The 26721-nt window shown below is 37.5% G+C and overlaps 1 long non-coding RNA gene across 1 annotated transcript in view; it reads right to left on the reverse strand.

Annotated features, from left to right (window-relative positions):
• The window catches only part of LOC110396947, a 32316-nt gene continuing 6439 nt past the window's right edge, over nucleotides 845-26721 (reverse strand). Inside the window, exons 2-6 of the long non-coding RNA XR_002437390.1 lie at nucleotides 18798-18871; nucleotides 17973-18113; nucleotides 10665-10813; nucleotides 5202-5390; nucleotides 845-1538 (exon numbers count right to left, since the gene is read on the reverse strand). This is a non-coding gene — a long non-coding RNA (uncharacterized LOC110396947). The remainder of the gene's footprint in view (nucleotides 1539-5201; nucleotides 5391-10664; nucleotides 10814-17972; nucleotides 18114-18797; nucleotides 18872-26721) is intronic.

Genomic DNA, 26721 nt, shown 5'->3' on the forward strand with positions numbered 1-26721 from the left:
TTTTTCAAGGCATGGGTCTGATTCCAAGTTCACTCCTTGAAGCTTCAGTGTATTAGGAACCACTGTTCAGATTCAGACCTTTCAAAAGACTGAATGGACAGATCATGTTTGTAATTAACTGTAGACACCATGATTTAGGTCTAATCTCCCACTGTAATCCATCTTATTTTGAACTGAACCTCACCACAGAAGCCTGCAGGTGAAAAAAGAATGGCTTTTCAACTTTTGAATGAGATCAGACAAAGGATTCTTGTTCACTTACCACCAGAGTACCAAATATAAAAACAAAGTGTTCATAGTAAATAAATCTAAATCCCCTATCCCAAACTTCCCTGTAGCCTTCAGACCAAGTGTATATCCTATCAAGGACAATCCTGTCCCCATCTCTGCATATAACATTTCTCAGCTGGTGATATATGAAATCTTTTTTTTTTCATTAAAAATAATTTTTAAAAAGTAAACAATCTCTTGCTGGAATAAATCACATTCTTCTTTTTTTTTTCCTAGTTGTTTCAAAACTTTGAACTGGAAAAGAGGAAAAAAACTATTACTATGCAATAAAGAAATAGATTTTGACTACTGAAATGGAAAGTTTGGCATTGGAACAACTCTGTTCAAATTCCACTCCTGTCACCATTTCCAATTATAAGGGTAGACTGTGCTAGTCTTTATAAATCTTATAAGTACTTGCAACTCTTCCATGACATCATTATAACCACATTTCACCTTTAGATCATGAGGATGGAAAAAAAATCCAGAATTCACAAAAGGAAATACAAATATATATATATAAATACAGACTTGTTATTTGGGTTGTCTAGGAATTTACATATCTTTCATCACATACACAGTCTTGCTACATTTTCAAACATAAAATAAAAACCACTCTAGAGGTATTGTCTCACATAGCCACATTTTATTGCAGAAGAACAGAAGATCATTAATTTTACCCACAATATACAACAATTTTTGGCAGCGAATGAGAGCTAAATTTCCTACATGAAACATGGGATGAATGTAGAGAATTAGTTTCATCATCACACTGACTTTTAATTAGGATCCTTATTCTTGGAACCTATCTGCAGTCCTTGGAAGGCTTTAAGTAGCCAGGACATCTGTCACTTTCACAAGAAAATTAAAGTTTCATAATAGTAGAAGGATCATTTGCATTTTTAATATGTCCATCACCTGTAAATTACCATTAGATTATCATTCTATGAGAAAAGGGATAAAAGTCCCTTTTTTAAAACCAAATAGTTAAAGCAGAATAAAAAGAACAGGCCATAGCCTGATGATTTTATAGCTCACTACCAAAAGAAAATGTTACACTGGTGAAAAATTCCCAGTGATAATGAGGTGATCTTTTTAACATCACCTAAACTCGATACAAATCAGCAGCATACCAATGAAGAATCCAAGCAGTGGAAAACTTTTTCTGTCTAAAGGGTAACCAACAGTTGAATTTCATCCAGCTGAAGGCAGAGCTGCACAAAAGTAAGCTTCACTCCATTCGCAGGTCATAGTTTCATTATTTTGCCCTAAAAAGAAGAGCAGAGAGGATTTACTCCAGAGGAAGCTAATTTATAGAATTATAGAGTCCATTCTATTCTACAGAATCACAGAACCATAGAATCACCAAGGATGGAAAAGACCTCTAAGATCATCCAGTCCAACCATCCACCTATCACCAATATTTCCCGCTAAACCATGTCCCACTAAACCATGTCCCTCAGTACAACATCAAAACGTTTCTTGAACACCTCCAGGGATGGTGACTCCACCACAACATTTCAACATTTCAACTGTTTTGTCTACTAATAATGAATGTATGAATTATCAGGGCAAGTATCCTATCTAGGAGGCACAAACATGGATAGTTCACACTGGCACCTCTGTTAGAAGTCACTACCTGAACATTACAGGAGAATTTCCAAAAGCTGAGACAAGACCATAATACGCACTTAGATTTGTCCAGGATGCACTGCAGCCTTTCCTAATGAAATAACAGGGAAGAGAGGGGAAAAAAAAAGTTTTAGATTTCTCCCTTTATTGGTGTTACCTGACTTATTCCCCAAACTGGCTACCACTCTAATTGCACTAAAAAAAAAAAAAAAAAAAAGACATAATAGATTATTAATGAAAAGAGAACAGGATTAAAGCCCATTGCATAGCAAAGGCAGAAAACCTGCTTAGCAGCAGGAGGTGATTCTACCAAGTGCAAAGATAACATTTATTCGGGCTTCTCTAAGGACAGCTTTCATTTACTTTCAAACTCCCAAAATGAAATCGTTCAACATTTAAACAAGATGGTCTGATCCAAAGACATTCAACTTCAAAATGTGGTGGACTAGCAAAGATCTAACATTTGAAATTGCTAACTATGCAAGGATTTTTGGTAGCATTTCAAAAGTGGCTGTGATACTTTATACACAGATCATAGCAGTCCAGCCTTAAATGCAGCAAGTTTTCTATGAGCTTCACATAAAAGAAGACCACATTTATAACTTGTGTGAGGGTCTTGGGATTCAGTGTTTCCAGGTACTACTCCTCTTCAAAAATCAGGTCAACTACCTCAGTATTTAGACATGGTTTCAAGTTCCTTTCTCGATACTTTCCAATGATACCAATTTTGATCTTCTCTATTAATTCACACAGTCTATAAATAATTAAATCTATAAAACCCATTATAATCTTGGGTCAAAATGTGTTTTCACAGTCACTTTCACTTGTGCACACTTTCTCTTTGTACATACTGATTTATGCAATTATATTGCCTGAGAAAAGGACAGTATACCTTCATGTGCCTGGCTCTCTTGAAAATGTATTTCCATGTATGTCATAAGCACGTAAACTAGTTTTGTTTGCATATTTTCCCTCTCAATTTGATTTTATTGAGACCAAGGGAATAGTACCAGGCTGCTTTCCTGTTCTTTTTCCCCTTCTAACAGGACTTGTTTCTTACCATCACTGTAGCTACTTAGCACAGTTACACAAACCTTTCAATTGTAAATGTTACTAAACTCAGAATGAAAGATGATGGGGTTTTACCTTGTCAAAAGTAATTCAAAAACAGCTCAGTATACAAATGACCTGTTAGTGTGTATCTATGTTACTGAAGTGACTGTGCCATGTGGATGAAGGGGCTCAAACCTAACAAGACAAAGCTAACATCTTCAAAGCCAAATGGTTAATCATCATTTAAAGTTATTCAGTACTCCAACCATCCATGGGACCCTCTGCATACCCAGGGTTCTGCACAGAAACTAAAGAATCCCTCTATACACAGAGGTGAACCAACATACACAAATACAATGCCTGCTCCTGTTCCGTTTTATTCTATTTTATTAAGTGATGCTCTTGAGACCAGATTTCTTGACTGGTAAAAAGCAAGGCAGAACAAAAATTTTGGACTGCTCACTTCCTCCTGTATGCAAACTCTCAGAAGTCAATTAACAGAGGTCTTTTCTAGGATACAGAATATTCCCCCAGCTGAATGAATCCAGCTGCTCATTTAATGCTCCATGCCAGCTCTGTTCCTCCTGACTAAACCATTCCTCTTACTGCAGATCACAGTGCTGGCCTGCTTCTAAGGCAGAAGCTGGTGCCCAGTGCTGGACAGAAATATTTATTTCTGGGCAGGCACTGGCTGGCCAGCCATATACATTTGGCAGAAACGAGATTCAGAGCAATTTGGGTTTCTCTTTTGAGATGGATAGCAATGGACCTTCCCAATCCTTTTCCTTTCCCCAGTTTATGCTATATGTTGGTCTGATTACTTCCCTAACCTGATATTTGTAGGCAGCTCAGCCTATGCATCACATCAATACTATGAAAAGATATTGGCACTGTAATTTTCTGAAGTGGGCCCTTCAGGGACAAAGGGATGGACAAGGCCATTTTGCTGCTGCTTGGGGGACAAGGTGACCAGGCTTGATGCTAAACTTACTAAACTCATACTGGAAAAACAAGTCCCTTCCTACTCGGTAGTCACTGCCCGGTAGTAGAGGTGTGCCCACCTGGGTGGCCCCTTGCTACTGGTGCCCTATGGCAATCCATCAAAATGGTGCAAACCAAAACATGTGGACACTGATTCAATTATTCTACCATTCCTGTGTCAGTATGTAGCTGGGAGATTGGTCTACAGCACTGAGCACCTTTTAAAGCACACAGGTCTGCCCAGACGTGGATACTGTGAAAAGGACAGTATAATTTCATGAAGAGTACAAGCTCAGCCATAATACTGTTCATGTGAAAAACAAGATCGTAATTACCCACACAGTACAAATTTACTTCTGAGGACATGTAGAGATGAACAGAAGCCAGGATCAGTTACTACTACTAGCTTATTTCCAGACACGAATTTGAATTTATGAGGAAGTTTTTGTCTTTTAACATTTCCCAACATATTGTTATGGTAGTTTTTAATAAAACATCCCAAAACTTCACTGAAATTCTTGCAAGTCCCTACATTAACCATCAGCGCATCATCAAAATGGATATGGTGGGTATCAGTATCTGCAGGCTATCTGAAACAAGTGTGGTCTGAGCTCCCCATCATCTCAGAGCAACAAGAATGACATCTCCCCCAAAGGACAGGAAAACAGTAAAAACTGCCACTGCTGAAGATGTGATCAATACATTTTAAAATCCTTAAAGGCATGCTTATGTGATTTATCCCAGATAAGTGCAAATTCTCTATTTGCAGTTCATAAAGAACTTGGTCTTCTAAGGAAACAGGTCTGAATTTTCCATACGATGTTATCAAAGATCCACAGAAGTTCTGATGTGCCACTAAACACTGGAATTTAATCTATGTGTTTCATCTTATGATGTCTCTGCTATCACTTTTATCAATGACATGTCCTAATTAACACAGCAAAGTTTGTCACAGTACACATTCTGCTGACTTTAATTGTAGATTTGTTACTGCACTGCTTCAAACTTTCTTTTAATATTGCACGTTATTATAATCTCCTATATTTGCAAAATACAAGTGTCATTCATACTAAGTTTCAGTCATCTCAGGGATTCCAGTCTCATACATTTTCTTTTGGTTGATATCTCTTTTCTTGTGATAATAAACCATCAACTCAGGTTAAAAAGTTATCACTTTGATGTGATCAGGTCAGGATAAAATTTGGAAGAATATGTTATCTGCATCTACTCAGGAACTTTGTTCTATTAACTGTCAACCTACTCACCATCCGCAAGGCTGCTCCGAAAGTAGTACCTCCTATTTTGTTAGTTTAGCCCACAACATCAGAGGCGAATGTCCGTGGTATGACAGTAGAGAGTGAACTCTTCCGCCAATATTCCATTACATGTTATTGCCGTGCAACAGATGGCTGCAGAGGGGCAGTATGACAAAACAACATCAACCATGGAAGTACCTATGAAGTAAAGATGTGGTACTGATTTTCTCTATATGGAAAAACTTGCACCCGCTGACAGTCATTGATTCTTTCTGAATGCTTATAGAGACCAAAATGCAGTGAGGCAGTGGGTTGCGAATGTCAGCAGTAGAAGGTTTAGCTAGTTTTCCTGGCTATTAGTGAGACTTATTACTCCTCTGTTATGCATGTTATAATTTGGAAGATAACATATTGCAAACCTCAGTATCTTTGTGTACCCTTAAAGAAATCCTAGGCAGTCTAATGATTTTCATTTCAGACTTCCATTTCATTCTGCACTTTTCATTGCTTTGAGGCCTTTGTGGTGATCACAAAATGTTTACCCAAGCAAAATAAAACCAAAATTCATCTAAGGTATTCAGAAGTCCATTGTAGTACACTTGGAAAATGTGTTATTTTATTCAGTAATGTTGACTTCATTAAATGCAGATATATTACCCTTTTTTTTTTTTTTTACTTTTTTACATTCATGTAAGCCCGTATTATGAATAGTGACACAAAAACAACGTATTTTCAGGTCCAGAAATAAAGTATTCCTCTTTCTCCAGCTAATCAAAGTCAGCCTAATGTCCATTTTTTAAGTCAAAATCTGTAGTAGGATGTCCTGTGGAGCAAAATTTGTCGCATGCTTCATTACATGCAACTGCCATTTTTATTTCATCTCAGAATGGAAATTAGAATATGATTTCTAGGTTTTGCTTTATTTATTAAATGCTGACTTCTGATTTCCTGATGCTTTTGGGGTAAAGTTGTTCTGTTGTCTGTTACACATCTGATTCAGTGGACACTAATATATGTTTCTTAACTCTGAAAAAGTGTTTTTTCTTATGACTTCAAGTTTACATCAAGAATAAATCACAGAAAATGGAATAAACTTTTTATATACAAATTAGTTCATAAAAACCACGAAAAAGAAGTAATCTAAGTTAATTCTAAAGTTAAAAAATCTAGCTAAGTTAAAAAAGTAATAATAACCTGTTCCAAACATAACAAATGTTTCTTTGAACCTTAAAACAGACTTACTAACATAGCAGCTAATGACTGTGAGGTTTTTTGTACATGTATTATTCCCAAGCTTGCCATTAATAGTAATAGTTACAATTCACAGACAAGCAGTACCTGAAATAGTATTATACGCAGTTGTTAGACTAAATAAATCACTTGCAATTCTTACTAGAGATAATTCAACACATGCTCAACGTACTAAAAAGGGGATGTTAGACACTAATACTGACATAAAATTAGGTTTTATGTCTAGATAAATGACTGATGAACATATTGCAATATCTGTTCTAATGAATGTTGTATATAAAGATGCAGTATAGGAAAGCAATACTAAGTAATTAAATATTGCACAACAGATGTTTATCAGAAGAACTATGACACACGGAGAGGCCAGAATTTAACTGTCCAAGCTATCTTGGCCAGTACCATAAATAAATATGTGAAAATAACCATAAAGGAAGAACACCTCCTTCATATGACATATGTGAACATTCCTTTCTCTGGAGTAATTTATCTGAACACTTTTTAGTGTTGATAACTTCAGAAACAAAATCTAATACTTTCAAAATAATATATTAAGAGTAAGAAAATGTCCCTGGTACCAACTTTAGTATGTGTATGGAGGAAAGAGACACTGAAGTGAACACAGAGCAAAGAAAGGAAAGAGCAGCATATAAGTATTCTGACCAAAATCAGCCGTTAAACCACTAATGAAAGTAGTGTTGCTTTGTTTTCCCTCTAGTGTAAAATTTCACTCCAGAAATGCGCTGTCTTCTAGGTAGCACAATTTGTAAAGGTCATGCACAACAATTTGCTCGGCAGACACAATTTAGTGATCTATTAAAGACTTATCTTTAGGCTCCAGGTCCCTGAATCCATCAATCAGAGCTAAAGCAATAAAAGCTTGCTGAGGGCAGAAGCTTTGGGGCTCATTTTCAAAACAGCTGAGCACCCTCAGCCACCATAGTCATAGCTACAGGTACCTAGCACAATAAAATAAAATAACAGATCTATAGTCTGTCTTTTTTTCTTTTTCCTGCAATGTCAGAGAGGAAAAAAATTGCTTTTGTGCATTTCCCAAGTCAATTTTTACATTTCTTCAACTAATCTCATGTTAGTTTGTTAAATTCAGAATTGGTCATTCAGCAGTAGTAATATATTTTGTGTGGTCACTGCAAAGAACTTCCAAAAACTAAGAAGACAAAGCAAGAGCTAGGAGTAGCCAATAAATTTATGCCATTGTGAAAATGGGAGTTCACGGGAAGTGGGACAGCTCCTGGCCTTGCCACTGAACATACATTCCACTGAGTAAAAACCTTCCAAGACAATACTTGCCAATAAATCATGAAAAAAACTGCATTCATCAAAATTAAAACAGAAGACTTTTGCTGTAGAGACTAAATTTTCATTAGGGGGAGTTACAGTGGCAGTCCTTAAATTTACATTTCAAATGTGCCTTTCTCTACCCCAAAGATATAGAAGTTTTTATATCTAGGATTTTGACTTAAACCAGTTTACAGACATGAATCATGCCTGAAATTCAGATACAGAACAAAGAACTGCACTTCGAAGCTTAAAAATGTCCAGATGTTGTATGTTTATTTGGTAATTTGGAGTATGTGCACGACTGCATATAATCCCTGCTAGCTGAATGTATGAGCGCTGTTCTGAAAGTAATGCCTCCTATTTCATTATGTTGGGCTTTGACATCAGGGGCAGATGTTAGTGGTATGGCAGTAGAAGTTGAATCTTCCCACCAATTTTCCATTATATTTTGTTACCATGCAACAGATGGCAGCCGAGGGGCAGCCTGACAAAGAGGCATCTGATGTGGAAGTGCATATGAAGTAAAGGTGTGGTATTAAATTCCTTAATGTGGAAAAAAATGGCAGCCATTGATATTCATCCATGCTTGCTGAACATTTATGGAAACAAAAACACGGATGTTAGCATAGTGAGGCAGCGGGTGGTGCATTTCAGCAGTGGCAGTAACAATGTGAAAGACAAGACACATTCTGGATGGCCATGCAGATTTTTATGAGCATGAAATGCAGGCTCTTGTTCATTGCTGGCAAAAGCGCATAGCTAATGGTGGCAACTATGTTGGAAAAAAGTGTTGTGTAGCTGAGAATTTGCTCCATCAAATTGTGTTATTGTTGTCTTTCTATTTGTTGTAGTTTCCATGGAAACAAATAGGAGGCATAATTTTCAGAAAGACTGAAGCCCCAGGTGCTACAATGAGTTGAAGATGCATTCTGGTCAACTAGAAAGCTTTTCTATACAAGAAGTGAGAATGTGATTGCCAAAAATTCTGAGATGCATGCAAGATTAATGTTGTCAGTTCCTCCACTGTTCCTATTTTTTTCATGACAATAATATTTCTTCTCAAGATCCAACTCCTCAAATGAGAGTCTCAGTTTTCATTATCTAAAAAACAGATTTCTAGTTATTTCTGTTGCAAAGGAAAGTTTTAAGTTTTAAAATGAGATTTCAGAGCACTCTAACATTTTAGAAACTTTAGAACAAATAAAAGGAACTTTAGGCTTATTATTACTTTTTTATTATTTTTATTCTTTTAAACTTGTTAAAAATTCATCTGGGAAATCTAATTTACTGTTTGTTAATGCATAAGATTCATTGTGAGAAATACACAGAGGTTTCTTCGTGTCAGTAAGTGGGAAGACCAAGAGAGATACATAAGATATTTATAGAAGATATTTTGGTCTTCTATGGAAGGATACCTCTAAACTAGAAAATATAAATTGCCACTGGAAAGAAAGCTGCTGTGACCTGCCTTCACTTTGTTTTATTTTCCTTTCAGCCGAGAAAAGAAAGCACACATTGTAGGCCTGTATGAACTGTGCAGCTTGCATCATATACATGATCAGTAAGGTCCTAGCTGGAGGCTGGCTAGGAGACAGATATCACATGGAGAGAGGGCTGAAAAAGGGATGTAAAGTCACTATGAATTTGTTACTGATCAGCAGACTATAAAGACAACAAACTCAAAGACCAGAAATTGTTCAGTCTCTCAGATACCAAACACCAGGGTAAACAAAAAGGGCAAAGTGGAAATTACTGTGGAGTAGAGAAAATGTAATTTAACTTGTAACATTAAATCCAAGAAGAATTATTCATATTATTGGAATGTTAGAAGTACAAGCACAGGTCTGGAAAAGAGAGGTAAGTAGTTGGTGTTATGTGCTACATGACAGAGAAAACGTTTCTTGTGGAATAAATGAGGACTCTGCACAGCAGATTCTGCACATTGTAATATACAGATCAACATACCAATAAAGGCCAAGAGAGTCTAATAACAGGGTGTGATACAGTCAACAAAATCAGCTTGGTGAATAGGGTAAATCAACCTACTGTGATGGTATAAAATATAATTTGGTTGGGCAGGAGGTTGCCATTGGCAAATGAGATTAAATGTCCTGTCAGATTCAGATGATAATTGTGCACAGAAGGTACACAAGTTGACCTTGTTTGGGGAGAAGTTGTGGAATAAAGAGTTTGAGCGAATCACATTTCTGTGATAGAGGCAGTTGCCTATTGCTAGCTTTCAAACCGTATAAAGGTTATCTAGGGCTCAGCTGTCTCTTTGCTAGGTTCTACTCTGAGTTCTGAAATGATTACAGAATACTACCAGCTTGTTAAACAACAATCAAGAGATAGGACATTCATGTATGGCGAAATCAAACTTGTTGCTTATTTTGTTTATCTTAACCCAGAATGGCAAGTGATGATTGGCCAGTCTATATAAAAACAAGCACAGGCTTTATTGGGCATGTGCCCCAGATTGAGTTGTGTTTTGTTAATTCTATTCAGTATCACATGGACCATGCAAGCAGTATGCATGCCCCTACACAAAACACCTGCAGACAAAAATATAAAACATCTCTATTTAAGAGCACAATTGCCTACCATGAAACCAGTGAGGGATGAAAAAAAAAGGATGTAGAGTGGAGAGCTGTCAAAGGCAGATAAAACTGGGGATATTCTTGGAAGAAATACCTTCATAATGACAGGTCTGACAAACCAATGACACATCACCAAATCCATATATGCTGCCAATGTGAGGTGAACAAGAATGACTCTCACTGTCTCACCCTCAGACACTCCTTTGTGGCACTGGCAGGCAGTCTGAGATGTAGCTGAAGCATGGTCACTGGTTTATTCTGGTTATGGTACTTGGTTTATTCTGTCACAAGGTAAATATGGCTTGAATTTTGAAAACACACTTACCTTGTTTTCTTATTGCCATTTCCTTTAATGTGGGCAAGGAGAGAGAAAAAATCATCTGCTTATGGGGAACTCCTGGGAGAGGCTGGAGAGTTCATACAGTCAGTTACAGCCATTAACTCCTTCCTCTTCTGTGAGTAGGTTTGAGGACACTGTAAGAAGTATGTCAAGGTCACATTTACCCAATTCTAATGAAGCATAGCATAAATCACAAATTGTTAAACATCCACTGGGAATAAAAGTGTAATTTTTTTTTAACAGTCAAGTAATTAAAAAGGCAAATGTGTTCCATATTGAAAGAATGTTACTATATTAGATAAGGGAATGGTCCAAAAATGATCTGGTCTCTTAAATTACTTTATTTCCCTTAGCAGACTATTAATTTCAGGTTACTAATTTAAAGTACATTAATATCTGACTGCTTAAAAGTGGCATTTCATTTCATTTTCAAAGTTGCTCATCTTTTTATTTCTTCTCCTTCTACCCAAAGGGTTCTGTTTATTTTAATTGGGAGTTACTTACACCAGATTGTGTACTGACACTCCATGACATTTTTTAAATAAGATATTCTTTTCAAATGCACCATACTGCAGAAAGAATCACTCAAAACAACAAAGAGAATTCAAAACGCAATCCCACTTGAATGGAAAGTCTCCAAGATGCAAAATGACCTAATAATTTCATAGACACTGTTTGCTTTTGCATGACTCTGTCCCCCTTTCTCATACTTATTAGCAATGTTGTTTGCAAGGAATGCCAGGGAAACCAATGAAGGCAAATAATACATGTTCCTTATGTCATCTATTTTACGCAATGGAAAAAACATGGGATGGCTATCTTCTCCAATGCAGAAATACAATATATGACAATAATTATGTAACTGCTCCTATTCTGTTAGTTTTGTCACAAAATTAGAAAATAGATTTACCTCTTTCTTATTAAAGGCAATATTTGCATTAGAATTTAATTCTTCCTTTGCCACAGCTTGTTTCCTTGGTAACCAAAAACTTCACCACAAACTTCAATAAATGATGAGCAATGTAATCAATTAATTTATAGTCATATTTACTGAACAAGCAGTACTTACCATCAGTAAGTACCACAGTGGTATCTAAGATACCATAGTATTTCTTAATCAAGCAGTAGATGCTGATCATGTAAAAATGGAGTAGGAAAGAAAGAAAATTGAAAGTTGTAATCAGTGCTGAATGGGGAATATTTTGCTACCATGTCTAAAACAAAATGAGTCTTGACTTCCTAGGAAAGCTGAACTGGGAGAGAAAAATGTCCAAGAGCTTTTGGCATGGAGGTTACTTTATCCCTTATTCAGTATTGTATAATGAGGTATTTGGCCAATACCAAGTGTGCATGCACATATGGAAAACAGCAAACATGGCAGCAATGTATCCTTCCAGATGATGAAATATGACCTACAACTCCAACTGTGTTGACATCTCAGTTAACTGGGTACTGCTGGCATGTCTTAATAAAGCAAATACTCAGAGGGTTAGAACCCACTGTATATACCTCCTGCATGCTCACCACACAAGGCGCCTGATGAATCACAGTCAGAGTTTAGCCAACTACAGCAATGTTTTCCGACAGAGATTTCCTCAGGATACAAGACTTCATTCCAGTAAATATGAGTAAAGATCAATAAAGACAGAACTGTATACATATATGATCATAAATTAATCATGTATGATTTAGCAGGAGCAATAATGACTGAGATGTCATGTATGGTGTCTCTGTTACTCAGACCTTGATTTTAACAGACACAAAAAGTCAGAAGGAAAATCAGAGCAAAAATGGCTGCCTTCCAAGAAGAAGACTTTCCACTGCAATTCAGTCCTGATATATTCTTGATAACATGCAGGCGAGTAACAAAGAGGTCTTTTCTAACCTTATACAAAAAGCTTACTTGCATTTAGCATTTGTTCCTTTGTTTTCAAGACAAAGTGCATAAGAGCAGTTTAAAAATAATAAAAGTAAAACCTCACAAAATAGCACTTTGATGTTCTTTAATATTTAATATCTAATTCATAAAGAAACTGATGAATTCATAGATAGAGTTTAGTGCAGGAACTGTATAGCTCTTTACTTTCAGGTAATTATATTGCTCATTCTGTTACCGCTAAGTGATATGGCTAATAGCAACTGCAATATAACATCTACCAGATATTTTTGTAGACAGCTGTAAGTTCCATAGGAATCAAGGAAAAGACTGTGTAGCTTTTCCAACTCCTGTAGTATTCCCTGTTAAATCACAGTCTTAGTGACTCCTCTCATTACAGCATTATTAAAAGTAGTATTGAAGAAAATTATAGAACCATTTTCCAGGCATATATTACATAGAACAGACCATAAATAATACTTACTGATTTTAAAAATTAGTGGATACACATGAAATCAATTCTCCTTGTGAATGGCATGATACACCAGTGCTGCTTTAGTAGCAGTTCTAAGGGTTCTGAGCAATAATGGTAAGATTTAGCTAACTGGAAAAGACAGACAAACTCCTGTAATCAGCTTATTGTGATTAAATATCCATATAAGAAGTAAATTCTTCTCTTTAAGAACAGACTGTGAATAAATTTTCTGTTATTAGATGCTGGTAAAAATATTATCTGACCAATAGGTGAGATACGGTGCTGAATGACCAGATCTGGAGGTTCCACTAAGTATTTCTATGGCTAAAATTGTTCCTTCTAGCAATGGATGGGAAACTGACACAAAATTCTTTAAAGGCTCTGAGTATTACCCAGTCTGGAGCTTTTGAAGGGACATACATCTGTTTTCTACCTGGTTTCTTAATTCTTAAAGGCATTATCTTTGGTATTTTGTCTACACAAAATTATACATAGCTCTTAACTATGTGTTTTAAAAGCCCCTGAGAAAATGGTTAATCTTAGTCAAAGCTGTCAAGGATTAGTGGCTATTAAAGGCTGTTGAGTATTGTAGTGAGTTATTAGTCTCTTTGTGATTCAGTAACAAGTTTTTTTACAGCTGCTGGCTTCTTTTGGTGAGCTCTTCTGGAAGTTTATTTCTTACAGGCAGAAACTCTTCAAAGTGCCATAGTGCCTAAAGGCTTGAGTGGGCTGGCATCATCTGTTCCTGATGACAGACAGGGAGGATTCAAACACCATATGCTTTAATCTGCAAAACGCCTCCTTCCAAGTCCAAGTGCCCCATAAAATTATCTTCCTGCTGAATTCAAAGTCATTTGCAAATCTGCTTCTGTTAAACAAGCTCACAAATAAGATTAATGGAGTAATGAAATTAACTCTTCACCAAACCGAGTATATCTTCTGTCTCTTTCAGCAGGTTCTGAATTTCCATGACTCCTTTGCAATCACATTTTCACAGGACCCTATTCAAAACCGTTTATCATCTTTCCTGCAGTAAACAAAAGTTCTCTCTTGCTAGAGCAACATTGTTCTTCTCCTGACTTCCGGAGATTACTTGAAGTCAAACATCACTTAAAAAAACACAACACATACATTACTTGGCTTCATTCTGTTTTCATTGTTTCTTTAATTAGTTCATGTCAACTGGTTTAAAGATTTTAAACATATCCTAATGAATTCACGGACACCTTGGAAAAGTGATGTTTTCTTGTCACATCACCGGGTTTTGTTATTAGCATCACTCTTGTTCTAATTACCAGATGTACGAACACTGAATGCTGCAGAACTGCTGAGATCCTCTGCGGTGCCTGGAGGTGATGCTGCAGGAGAAGCACAGCTCACTTGTACAGTGTACCCATGTGATCCTTTATCACTTCTCTGGTAATGAAGAATTGGTAGTAAATCAATTAACAGTGAAGCGATTGGTAGACTAGAAGTAAATACTGACAGCATGGCAAATTGAGAATCTTGTTTTGGTATCAAAGCAAGCAGGATGGCTTATTAGAGGTGTAACAGAGGACTGTCTATACAGCCAAGGACAGAGACACCCTCTGAGCGCAGCCTACATGAAGGTTAAATGTTAGAATGCCGAAGCGAAACACTGAGTATGTGCTACCTTTCCTCAGCTGAGGAATGAACAAAGCATGCTTATGAAATGTGAAATTAAAATACCTCTATATATGTTTCTGATTGTGACAGAAAGGCTAGAACGTTTACGTAGTTTGTTTTTGTTTTCTGTAACAGAATTTACACAAAAAGCTTACTGTATCTGAAAAAAAAGCCATGAAAACTTTTCATTCAAGATATATTATGCAGAACATTTGTAGCTTTCCAAAATGGTCTAAGCAGGACAATAAAAACATGGGGAAAAATTGCTTCTCCTTTTCTCTGACTGAAACAAAAGACTTCCAGGGGGAAGGAAATTGTGCTGTGACTCATATGCCATCATCTGACTGTGAAATACAGTGAGTTCCATATAGCTCAAGAAAAGAGAGGAGGGCAAAATTTAAAGCAAACAAATTTCATGGCATTATCAGCCCATCATGATGTGATTCAACTCCAGAAAGTTTTCATTTTTATTTTGAAATCTTAATTCCTCTCTGCCAAATCCTGGTCAGGTTTGTCTTTCATTTCTATTGCAGGAGACTCAGATGCCTTTAACGCGTTACACAACTGCTTCCCTTAAACCAAATGATAGAGCTTTGTTATCAGAGCTATGCGCAGAAACACTACTTCAGCCTAAACTTGAATGAAAATCTATTTTCAGTTTTTATATTGAGTATATTTGCTTCTCCATTAAGGTGCAAATACTTATCAGAGACACACAGTTCTTAAAAGAATTACTGATTTTTAGAAATTAAAGCCAGTTTCACATAGCTCTAGGCTTCAATGAGTCATAAAACCCCATCAACACTTACTTCCGATGGTTTTTGTTCCTGGAAGACAGTGATAGGTTCCCGTGAACTAACAGGTGCAAATGTCTTCACTGTGAAAACTTTTGAATGAATTTTTGAAATGGGACTCTAAGCAGAAAGAGGTTAATTTTAACTAACCCGCAACTAGCTCAGTGCACAGAGCAACTTGTATTGAAATGGGGTCATAACATTAGGGATGGCTGATTCAAACCTGCAGATGTTCATGCAGGATGCTTATCTTAACCTCTGGAGTCTTCAAGGCTGTGCTTTACAAATATATTCCATGAGAACAGAGATTTTTCTTTTCTTGCAACACTTCCACCTCATAGTAGCGCAAAATAAATCCCAGAGCACAATCACAAGGTCAGCACTTCTTCAGTTTGATTGTTTCAAGATATGTAAAAATGGCAAAGGTAGAAATACAATTCAAAAAATGAAAGAAAATACATCTTAAGGAAATAAGATCATACACTCCTCAGGAACAAATGTGCTTTTGCTGTTTCTATCACTGTGACTCGATGTATTTCTTTACTAGATGTTCAATTACAGATGACTGTCCAGAAAAAACATTACTTTTCTCATACAACAATACATGTATCAGACCCTGCTTGAATTCAGCTGTATTAAAATATGGAAAATGTGTGTTTTCATATTTAACATATAATTAAGATAAATGTTATGATTACTATCACCAAAATAATAAAGTTATTGCTCAGACGTAGGCTTCTGGTTCCCAGTATCCCACCTGTATCAAGAAATCACTAGGTATTCTGGTACCACTGAAATGCACAAAGTTACCTAGTAAAGAGCGAGGAAGAATTCCATGAACTGTCCTCATATAATTTCTTTATTTACCTCCCACTATCAACAGGCAGTGCTTCCCAAACTATATGGGCAGGGTTCACAGCTTTATCTGAAGGATTTTATATCTGAAATGAGTTAATGGATGCATGTCTCCTGCCCAGTCCTATTGTTTAACTCTTCCCACTTTCCAGTTAGAGACTGTTCATAAGATCTAAAAAAGAAGATGTCTTTTCCTTTTCTCTCATTATATTTGCTCTTGTCACCAAGGCACAAGATCCAGATACCATATGATTCTCTTCTCAGCACATAAGCCTTTTCAGGCATTTCATACAAGTGGATGATTTGTATGGCCATCGCTGCTGGGACATCCTAGTAGGTAGAATTGTCATTGAATAATTAAGGTTTGGAGAGATTTCAGGAGATCTCTAGTCTGCTCTAAGCAAGATCAGCTATGGGCTTTCTCAAGGTTTCATCCAGTTGGGTCTTGAAAATCTCCAAGCGCACAGAGTGCACTCTCTCTCTGATCAACCCAATTTATTGCATTGCATAGTGAATAATATTTTATTTTTTTTTTCATTATTAATGTGTTTATTTATTTGTCTTATTCCTAATCTGATTTTCTCATATCAGTTTGTGCCTTCTGTCTCTCATTCTCTTGCCACATACTGCTGTGAAAAGCCTGTCTCTGCCTTCTGTTGCTCTGCATGGTCCTTGAGTTCTAGAACTCCTGGAAGTTCTGTCCTTTGTCCACTTGTCTTTCTAAAGGCTGTTTGTCTTTTACTGTTTATGAAAGGAAAACATTTTGTTCCTCTCCCTTGCTGCACACATCTAAGTAATTTTTGGTGAGTCAAGGAAACTACCTTCTTCCCACGTGGGAAAATTAAAGTCTTGAGTGTTTCCTCTCAAACATCAAACCACAAATTTTAGTCTGGAGTACTAAGCAACTCTGGGGAAATCCTGAGAACTCACAGGTCCCATAAGGTGAGGCAAAACTTATTCCTATATCAAATAGCAGGGTGCTTCAGTATGCCTCACTTCACACTGCAGTTGCAGGAGACTGGCTGTTGAGTGGAACTATGAATATGTGAGTCACCTTCATGCTTAATGTGAAGAGGGTGTTACTGGAATTCTGTCATCTGCAAACTTCGCATTGTAACAGCACTACCGAAGATTTTAGTTGAGGATTTAGATATCCAGCTGAAGCTAACACTGTTGCTTCTCAGTTAGATGGGCTGAAAGCACAGTCGGATTTTAATGATAGCTTATTTGAGCAGTAATAAGCTGTTTGCCCCATTCCTATCTTTCTTACCTTCAGTTTTATGTTCTAGTCCCATGCCTCAAAATCACACCATTTAAAAAAAAAGTAAAAGCAAGCAATTAAAATTCAATCCTTAAATAATCTGTATAAAAATGGATCTAGGAATGTCTGTAAAATAAAATTCAGGGGACAGCAGGTTCAGGTTACATACACTGTTTTCAAAAGCTCTCTTTCAGCCCATATGAGTGATTTGCACACCCCTGTAAATCAATGCTTTCTCAGCAATAACATTCCTGCAAACTGGTATTAATGTCAAATTTATACTTGTAAAAGCATGCAAACTTAAAGAATAAATGACAGGCATTGATTTAATTTCTTATCATGCATATATTTGCATAGGATTTAGAGATTAATAAATGAGACGTACCTCATGTGTAAATCAATAGCTGCCCTCCTTGTACAGTGTAAACTTCATTATTCATGGTCTTACACTATGTTGAATGAAACATTAAAGATACAAGTAAAACTGTTGTGGATTGCCTTGAAGGACATAGGGAAGGTCATTTTCCTAGAAAAAAAGAATAGGGAGGCACAGCATTTCATGAATTCCACTGTGTTCTTTTCTCCATTCTTTTACATTATTTTCCCTGTTCCCAATTCTGTCAAACTGGGATGAGAGCATATCAAAGGGTCATTGTAAGTGTTACCAGTACAGGTTTGTAAATGTCTAAGAAAAGAATACTTATTTTACAGGCATAGGTTCCTTCTAATTTAGAGTGCCATTAAGCCATTTCTTAAGGCTGTAGATGCATGTGAAGTGATCGCTTACATTTCAAGGAAAGAAAGCTTCACGAAAAACAAAGGACAGATGTTTCCCATCTCCCCACTGAATTTTATCACCATAGATTGAAATCACATGATGCATTTGTGACTGAGGTTATAGGTAAAGACAACATAATTTTAGTCCTATTCTGTTCCCTTTACTCAAACAAGCTGCTCTACGGAAGATGAGAATGGCAGCAGTCTGGCCCTACTGGACCAGGCCAGGAGGTATCACCTCAGTTTGCATGGCCAACAGATTTGATTACAGTGGAACAGTAGGTATACATCTCTTAGATGTTAAGATCTCCAAGATATTAGATCCAGCAACCTTTCCATATGAATAGATCAATGTTCTCCTCTCTCACCAGCACATCAATTGTCTGCATGACCCCACATTCTTGCTGGAAATACCATGTCATTCCAGTCTCACCTTCCCACACTGGTATGGTACGAACATATGGTACCTTCTCATCCTTTCTTCCTTCATAATTACTGTTGTGTTACCTTTGTAAGAAAAATGGACAGAGCTGAGGTTAGGAATATCATCATGCCATGTCACATAATATGTTGCCACCAAACTATGAACACTTTATTGAAGCTTCTGTGTCCAGAACTCAAAATTCCACATATACCAAGTTTAAATTGTTCTAGTTTTCAAATCCACAGCAAAACTAGCAGAAGCCGGCCCACTCAATCTGGACTAGTTCCTTCAATACTCTATCAATCAAGGCTGTACTACTTCCAAGCAGAGAAATGCTACCATATTCAACTTGGAATTCATTTTTCTTTTCCACAACAGAGCAAAACCAAAGTTGATAAATCCTTGGAGTTGAATTCTGGTAAAGAAAGGGCAATCGGAGAGGTCATAGAGTCTTTTGGGAACTCAACTTTTGTCTGACAATGGGAGATGGGAAACAGGAGGAGGGTGGTGAAAAGTAGGCTATTCTGCTCCTAGAGAGAATGCACTGGAAGCTGTGAGCCCTTATTGCTCAAGCCAAGAACAGAAAGCTAGTGCTATGAATTTATGAAAGTAGAATGAAACCAGAAAACCCTCACCATGCCCTGCCTGATCCTATAAACCCTGGCACATTGTACCAATCTAATCTTTTATAGTTGATAGCACTACTGGTTCTTCATAATATGAAAGAAAATAAATCTTCACAGAAAAAAAAGCTCACATAAAACTATGGTTTAACTTTTGTTTTACTTCTCAAACACCTTTCGCTCACCCCAATTGATCTTAGCCTGATCAAATGGAAAACAAATCTCTATAGAAATAACAGAGCTTTCTGTGTTCTTATCTTATTTCTGGGCTCTCAAGTCATTTGGATAGGAGAAGAGATCACTCAGAACTGAAAAGTATTTTTTTCTGGTTTTCTTCCCTCCTTCTCTGTATCCTCCCAAAAAATAGAGAGCGGAAATTGTCAGGAAGCACCATAAGGTAGGAAGAGCAAAACCTCCAAGACCCCTAGCAAAATGGATAAGCAAAAAGAAGGTTAAAGAATACTAGTGGTAATAGCAGCAGAGAGATTCAAACATGGAGCTTTCTAAAAGGGTTTAAACATAAATTTATATTCACATCTAAATTTAATATTCTGTCTTCAGAGGAGATGGGCACAAACTGGAACAAAAGATGCTCCACATAAATACCCAGAAGCACTTATTTACTGTGCAGGTGATGGAGCACTGGCACAGATTGCCCAGAGAGGTTGTGTTATCTTCTCTCTGGAGATCTTCAAATGCCACCTGGACATGGTCCTCAGCAACCAGCTCTGGGTGTCCCTTCTTGAACAGGGGGTTAGACCAGATGGTCTCCAGAGTTGACTTCCAACCTTAACTATTCTATGATGCTGAGAAATTCTAAGGCCATGAGATGGTGAAGAAACACAATAAGAGGGTTCAAGGGTCTATCATCATTTATGCAGAAGACACAAAAACAAAAAAAATGAAAATAGCAAGATGGTAGCCATGCTTATGGCATCCATAAACAGCTACACAAATGTAGGAAATTGAGTAAGGGGTAGGGAAACAGGATGGCAAGACTTTGCCCATTTATTTTTATCACATTTCTCACACAGCATGAATGAAAACTATAAAAGCAAGTGGAAAATCTTTCTTCTGGGAGAATTACTAGGCTGTGCATTAAGAGAAACCTGACACAGGATCTGAAAAACATCACTAGAAAACAAGGAAATAAAAGAACAATAATATGGCACCATGGGTGTCAAAGTAAGAGCAAAGTTAGGATCTAGGCACCTGAAAGAATAAAAAAACATTAACTCTCTAAAGCCTACACATATGCACAACTATCGTTGAGGAATATCATCATCACTCATAAAACCACAACTGCAACAGAAAGGTGAATAGTGAGGTACATAGTCTGACTGATCCTGTTCCAGTTGAGACGTCATAAAGTTCTCAGAGAAAATAATACGTGTATCTTTTTTATTCCATGTTTCTAACGGTTATTTTTTCTATTGTTTTTCAGCAACAACAAAAGCAAAAACACTGGAAAACTGTACTGAACAGCAAACTAAAACATGCCTGCGGCAAAAGACAGCTTTTTAAACTTCCATCTCACTAGTGTCTGTCTGTATGAATAATGTCACCATGACACTGCTTTTCCTGCATTCTGTTACAGTATATTCTTCCCCCACTTTTATTATGCTATTCTATTTCAACTTGATGAATTATCCATACTACTTTTTTTTTGAGAAACATTCCCTCTAGGGATGGACACACTTAGTTTAGAAAGTTTCCAGCAGAATAAAAGGAAAAGGGGAAAAGAAAAAGAAACTTCCACATCTCCACTGTTTTAAAATTACCCTTGGGAGTAGGACATAATTATCCACATTCTGCCACTGACAGCCAATTCTTAGCAGAAGCAGCATATTTAGAGCAATGAAAATCAGTAGTACTAAGAAGTGATGCTCAGACAAGCCAAGAAAGAAGGAAAAAAGAGTCTGTTAGCGGAGAGCAAGAATGGGAAGCTGAAAACACAAGATGGGGTCCTTACTAAATAGTCTCATTGGCATTACGGTTTATTTTTCAACTCTTTTCTTCATTGTTCCACAAGTGATGTGCTTACTCATTCAACCAAAGATAACAGGCTCAGTAACAACCTCTTTGAAAGTAGTGAGAAATAACTTGCCCCACAGCAGCCATTAGCAGATAAAGCATGCTTGCTCTAGGTTATGTAGTAAAGCAGATTTCATGTCTGACAGAAACAAATTTGAGTTCAAAATCTGTGACTCTATGAATAAAGCTTTCACTTCATCTTTCTCACCAATATGAGGGAGGGCAAAAATACTTGCTCAGTTACTTTTTGTTTCTAGGTAGAGTTGCTAACAGATTTTGTTGTGTTTTTGTCCATTACAGCAGACTCCACAGACCAGGTATAGTTTAGCCTGTTTGCCATTTTTACAGCAGTCCATACTTTCACAAGAATATGGAAATCCATTCCCATGGTGTCAGCCTTCAATAGAAGTTCAGTGCTGAACATGTAAGCTTCTGTTCTGTTGGGTTACTGCAGACACGTTTTTATCCTCAGAAACCTGTTTTGTCACCACTGTAGTTTTGGACACGGAGACCCTGAAGATATTTTTGATAAAAAAAGAAATCATTCTGGGAAAATAAGTTCCACTATTTGAGCTGGTTTTCAAAGAAATCTGTAAGTACTTATATGTACATTCTGCTACTGTGAAAATTTTTCTAGGACTAATCAGTCCTCAAAGAACCATAGGTCAATTTTCCTACACAGGATAATGGCAGCACAAAACATCCTTCTTACCGTTACTAATTGCTTTTAAATAAGTGCTAACACTTCACATTTAGAAGCGCCTATTTGTTTAGAATTAGAAATAGCTTCCTATATGTATGCATGCTCTGTTAGCATGTAAAGTATTCCACAGTCTTCAAAATTTCACATATAGCACACACCAAAAATTTTTTTAAAATATTAATGCTAATTTCTTTTTCATTTTAAAAACATAGCTCATTGCTGTATATGCCTAAGGAGTATGATACACCTAGAAGGCATGTAGATAAGAAGTCTACAAGATTTTAACTGGTATGAGAGAGTATGAGAGGTCCTGCACACTGCCACAACAACTCTTTCTGAAGACCATCATGATAAGTTCCAGAGTTGTAGCCTAGCTATAATTATGTCTCATCATTTATTACATTCTTCCTGACCTTTCCTTGCATTTTTAATTTCCTATGTTCTTCTAGGGAAATTGTATGGTTATCTATTCATCTCAAAACAGATCAGCTGAGTTCTCCACTGATTTGGGTATGGCTATGGTAACAATGACAGAAACACAACTTCTCAAATGACTTCTGTCTAAAAAGAAGAGCTCATGGATGTTTACCACTGCCTCATTGAGAAAAGATGTTTGTAAGTGTCCTAGCTACATGTATAGCTTCTTACGATAGTGCAGACACAGGTCACCTCTAGGACATTATGAGGGACCCCAGGAAAGTCTAAAGTGGGGAAAATTGTCCTCATATCCTATGGCTTCTTCTCAAAGAGGCATGTCTTGAGTGTTCATTGTCAGACACACAACATTTTAGCATGGGACAGCAGAAAGAATCTCACCAGCAATTTGATCCTTGACCAGCAGGGCCACAAAATTCTCTCATGATCAGAAAGAACATGAGTTAAAAGCTGGTTTAGTAAGACAACTCTTTGGTCCCTCCCACTTACCAACATTCATGACCTGGAAAATACATTCGAATTTAAGAATAAGACTTCACTGTTTAACTGAGGAATTTCTTTGATGCAATCCCTTTCATTCCACACATTCAAAACACATATATCCAGTTTCACAGAACAATGGAAAAATAAACTGTGAACAGTTTGTATCCTAGAGAAACCCTGATGTTTATCTCAGTAGTGAGTTCATTGCCTACAAACCTCTTCCTCGCTTTTTTAAAAATCACATTGTGAACTCCATTTTCTGGCCTTTAACTGTGTCAGCTATATACAGGAAACTAGCGGAGGGTAGATTTAGACTAGATATTAGGAAGAAATTTTTTACTGTGAGGGCGGTGAGACACTGGAACAGGTTGCCCAGAGAGGTTGTGGATGCCCCCTCCCTGGAAGCACTCAAGGCCAGGCTGGATGGGGGCTTTGAGCAACTTGGTCTAGAGGGAAGTGTCCCTGCCTGTAGCAGGTTGGAACTAGATGATTTCTAAGGTCCCTTCCAACCCAAACCATTCTGTGATTCTATGACATCAGGAGCCCTTTTGCTGACATAAGCTCTGCTCAGAGATCAGCAGGCAAGTCAACAAACTAGGCAGTAGTCTCTAAAATACATTCAGGTTTTTGTTATAACCTTAAAGAATCTATGGTATGACTGTCTCCCATAACCAAATTTGTCCTCTTTCAACTCTATATTCAGTAGCTACTTCTGTTCTCTTTTGATCCGCGATAAGATAATGAACTCCCAGATCTTAGTGTGGCCTGTGCTGGCTGAAACGATTGCAGTTTTGTTGTAAAGTAATTTTTCTAGAGAAACGATGCTGCAGATTTAAAACACACAGAGCATATAAACCAAAGTTAATTGGGCACATAATGGTTCTTGAGCCACGAGGTTAAATATCGAAAAACAAGGAGATAAACAAATCCCATACACCACACTACAGTGGATGCCATGTTGTAATTGATGTAATACAATTCTCAGCTCTCCTTCAGAGTGGAAGAAGTATTAGGGAGTGAAGTGAAGCAAATAATACCATACGTTATCTGAAACAATAGTAATCGTATTAATTTGATAAAGTGCTGTACCAGAGCAGCCCCTCTAATCTTGTAGAAATTTATCACAGAACTATTTCACAGTTAGAAACCACTGGATTTAGCTCCTAACAAGAAGAGACATTAAGCCTTATGAAAAAAACTGACCAAGCTCTCTATAGAAATAACACACTGCAATTATGATACTGCACTGCCAACTTTGATTTTTAAGAGTTTTGTGATAACAGAGGTTCTTTCTGCACAAAACATTTCCAGAATCATGTATTCTGAATGCAGATCACTCCTAGAAGATCAAGGTCTCACAGTTCTGGAGGTTTCTTGTCTGCCAACATTTGCTTCTTTGCAAGGTTAAGTCTTTATATACTATAAAAACAAGTCCAATCTATTTTATCAGTTTTATTTCTTTTTCCAGTTTTACTTTCTTCTGCTGTAGTATTATTTTGCTTTTAAAACTGAAAGCTATTATTTAAACACAGAAGACTTTTATTGCTTCCTAGTAATACATATTTAGACTTCACATCCCTTCAGTTTAGGAGGTACTGTAGGTATACATTTTCTAAGCATCTAAATATCTAAAAATCTATTTCCAGAGGTTAAGGCAACTGGTTTGCAGCTACTTCACTTCAGTCACCTTTCATCTAGGACTAGGTTTTCTTGTTCAGCTTTAAACAGAAAACAGTTTCTTATGCTTTCAAAGGATCCTCTTGCCAATTAAAACCATATAGTAATTGTCAAAACCTCAACTACAATGACAGCAAACTTTCCTCCAGTGAACAAAAACCAGGAATTTTACAGTACTGTGAGACAAAGCAACAGCTTTAATCATTCCAGCATGAAAATAATGATTTTGTACCACATATAAGTGACGTTTACAAAACACTTACTAATTTTGAAAATTTAAGCCAAGCTGGAAGTGCTTTCTACACCTCTACCATAAGCCGTTTAAGTCTAAAGAGCGTGATTTATACTTCTGTACAAAAAGGTTGCTTGTAGCTGTCATCTTCCCTTCTCTGCAGATTATTTTTACGCAGCTTGACACAGGGCGACATAAGTACGGTACTCTAGGAATGTGGATAAATGCAGTTTACTATATAAATATGAGAAAAGGAAAGTCCAAACAGCTCGTAGCAAGAAGCAGGGAGCAGGTATTCCACACAAAATGGCAGAATGAGATGAAATGCTATAAAAACCCCAAGTTTCTTGACTAAAATTTTATGCACGTGTGCATACTGCTTTTACTGCTTAGAAATTCTGTGATTGCACTGAACCGGTTGTTCAACTGAATTGAATTCTGTCGTGTTTGGGGGGAATTCCTTCCAAAGTAGATATCCCTGAATCCAAGCCCAAAAGGAAAATGATCTAATAAGAAGACAGTAAAATTATCACCCAGTCTGCTGCAGAACAGTTATTAAATACAGGCAAATAATGAAAGAAAAGTAGTGGTGCCTTACTTTCCTTTTGCTGTAGATCCCGGATTAGGATACCACCCCAAAGAAGAAATAGAAAACACTCCTCTGAGAGCTGCCAGCCTAAAGAGCTGCTCCTCATAACTCCCTTACAGAGAAATTACACAATCCTCCATAGAATCATAGGTTTGGGTTGGAAGGGACCTTTAAAATCATCTAGTTCCAACCCCCCTGATATAGGCAGGGACATCTCCCACTAAATCAGGTTGCTCAAAGCCCCATTCAGCCTGGCCTTGAGCGCTTCCAGGGAGGGGACATCCACAACCTCACTGGGCAACCTGTTCCAGTGTCTCACCACCCTCACAGGAAAGAATTTCTTCCTAATATCTTGTCTAAATCTACTCACCTCCAGTTTAATAAAAGCTGTTTCCCCTTGTCCTGTTGCTACATGCCCTCATAAAAAGACCCTCCCCAGCTTTTTCTGTAGGTCTCCTTCAGGTACTAGAAGACACCTACAAGGACCCCCTCACCCTTCTCTTCTCTAGGCTGAAGAGCCCCAATTCTCTCAGCCTATCCTTGTAGGGGAGGTGCTCCAGCCCTCTGATCATATTCATGGCCCACCTCTGGACCTGCTCCAACAGCTCCATGTCCTTCTTGTGTTGGGGGCCCCAGAACTGGATGCAGTACTCCAGGTAGGGTCTCACAAGAGCAGAGTGGAGGGACAGAATCCCCTCCCTCAATATGCTGGTTACACTTCTCTTGATGTAATCCAGGATACGGTTGGCCTTCTGGGCTGCAAACACACATTGCTGGCTCATGTTGAATCTTCCATCAACTGACACTCCCAAATCCTCCTCAGGGCTGTTCTCAAGCCATTCTCCACCCCACCTGTACCTGTGCTTAGGATTACCCTGACCCAGGTGCAGGACCATGCACTTGGCCTTGTTGAACTTCATGAGGGTGTCATGGGCCCATCTCTCAGTCCTGTCCAGGTCCCTCTGTATGGCATCCATTCCCTCTACCATGTTAACTGCACCATCATCTTGATGTCATCTGCAGTCTTGCTGAGGGTGCACTCAATCCCACTGCCCATATCGCCTACAAAGATATTAAATAACACCAGTCCCAGCACCAATCCCTGAGGAACACCACATGTCACTGGTCTCCACATGGATATCGAGCCACTGACCACA

This window comes from Numida meleagris, chromosome 3, assembly GCF_002078875.1.
Source record: "Numida meleagris isolate 19003 breed g44 Domestic line chromosome 3, NumMel1.0, whole genome shotgun sequence".
NCBI classification, from domain to species: domain Eukaryota; kingdom Metazoa; phylum Chordata; class Aves; order Galliformes; family Numididae; genus Numida; species Numida meleagris.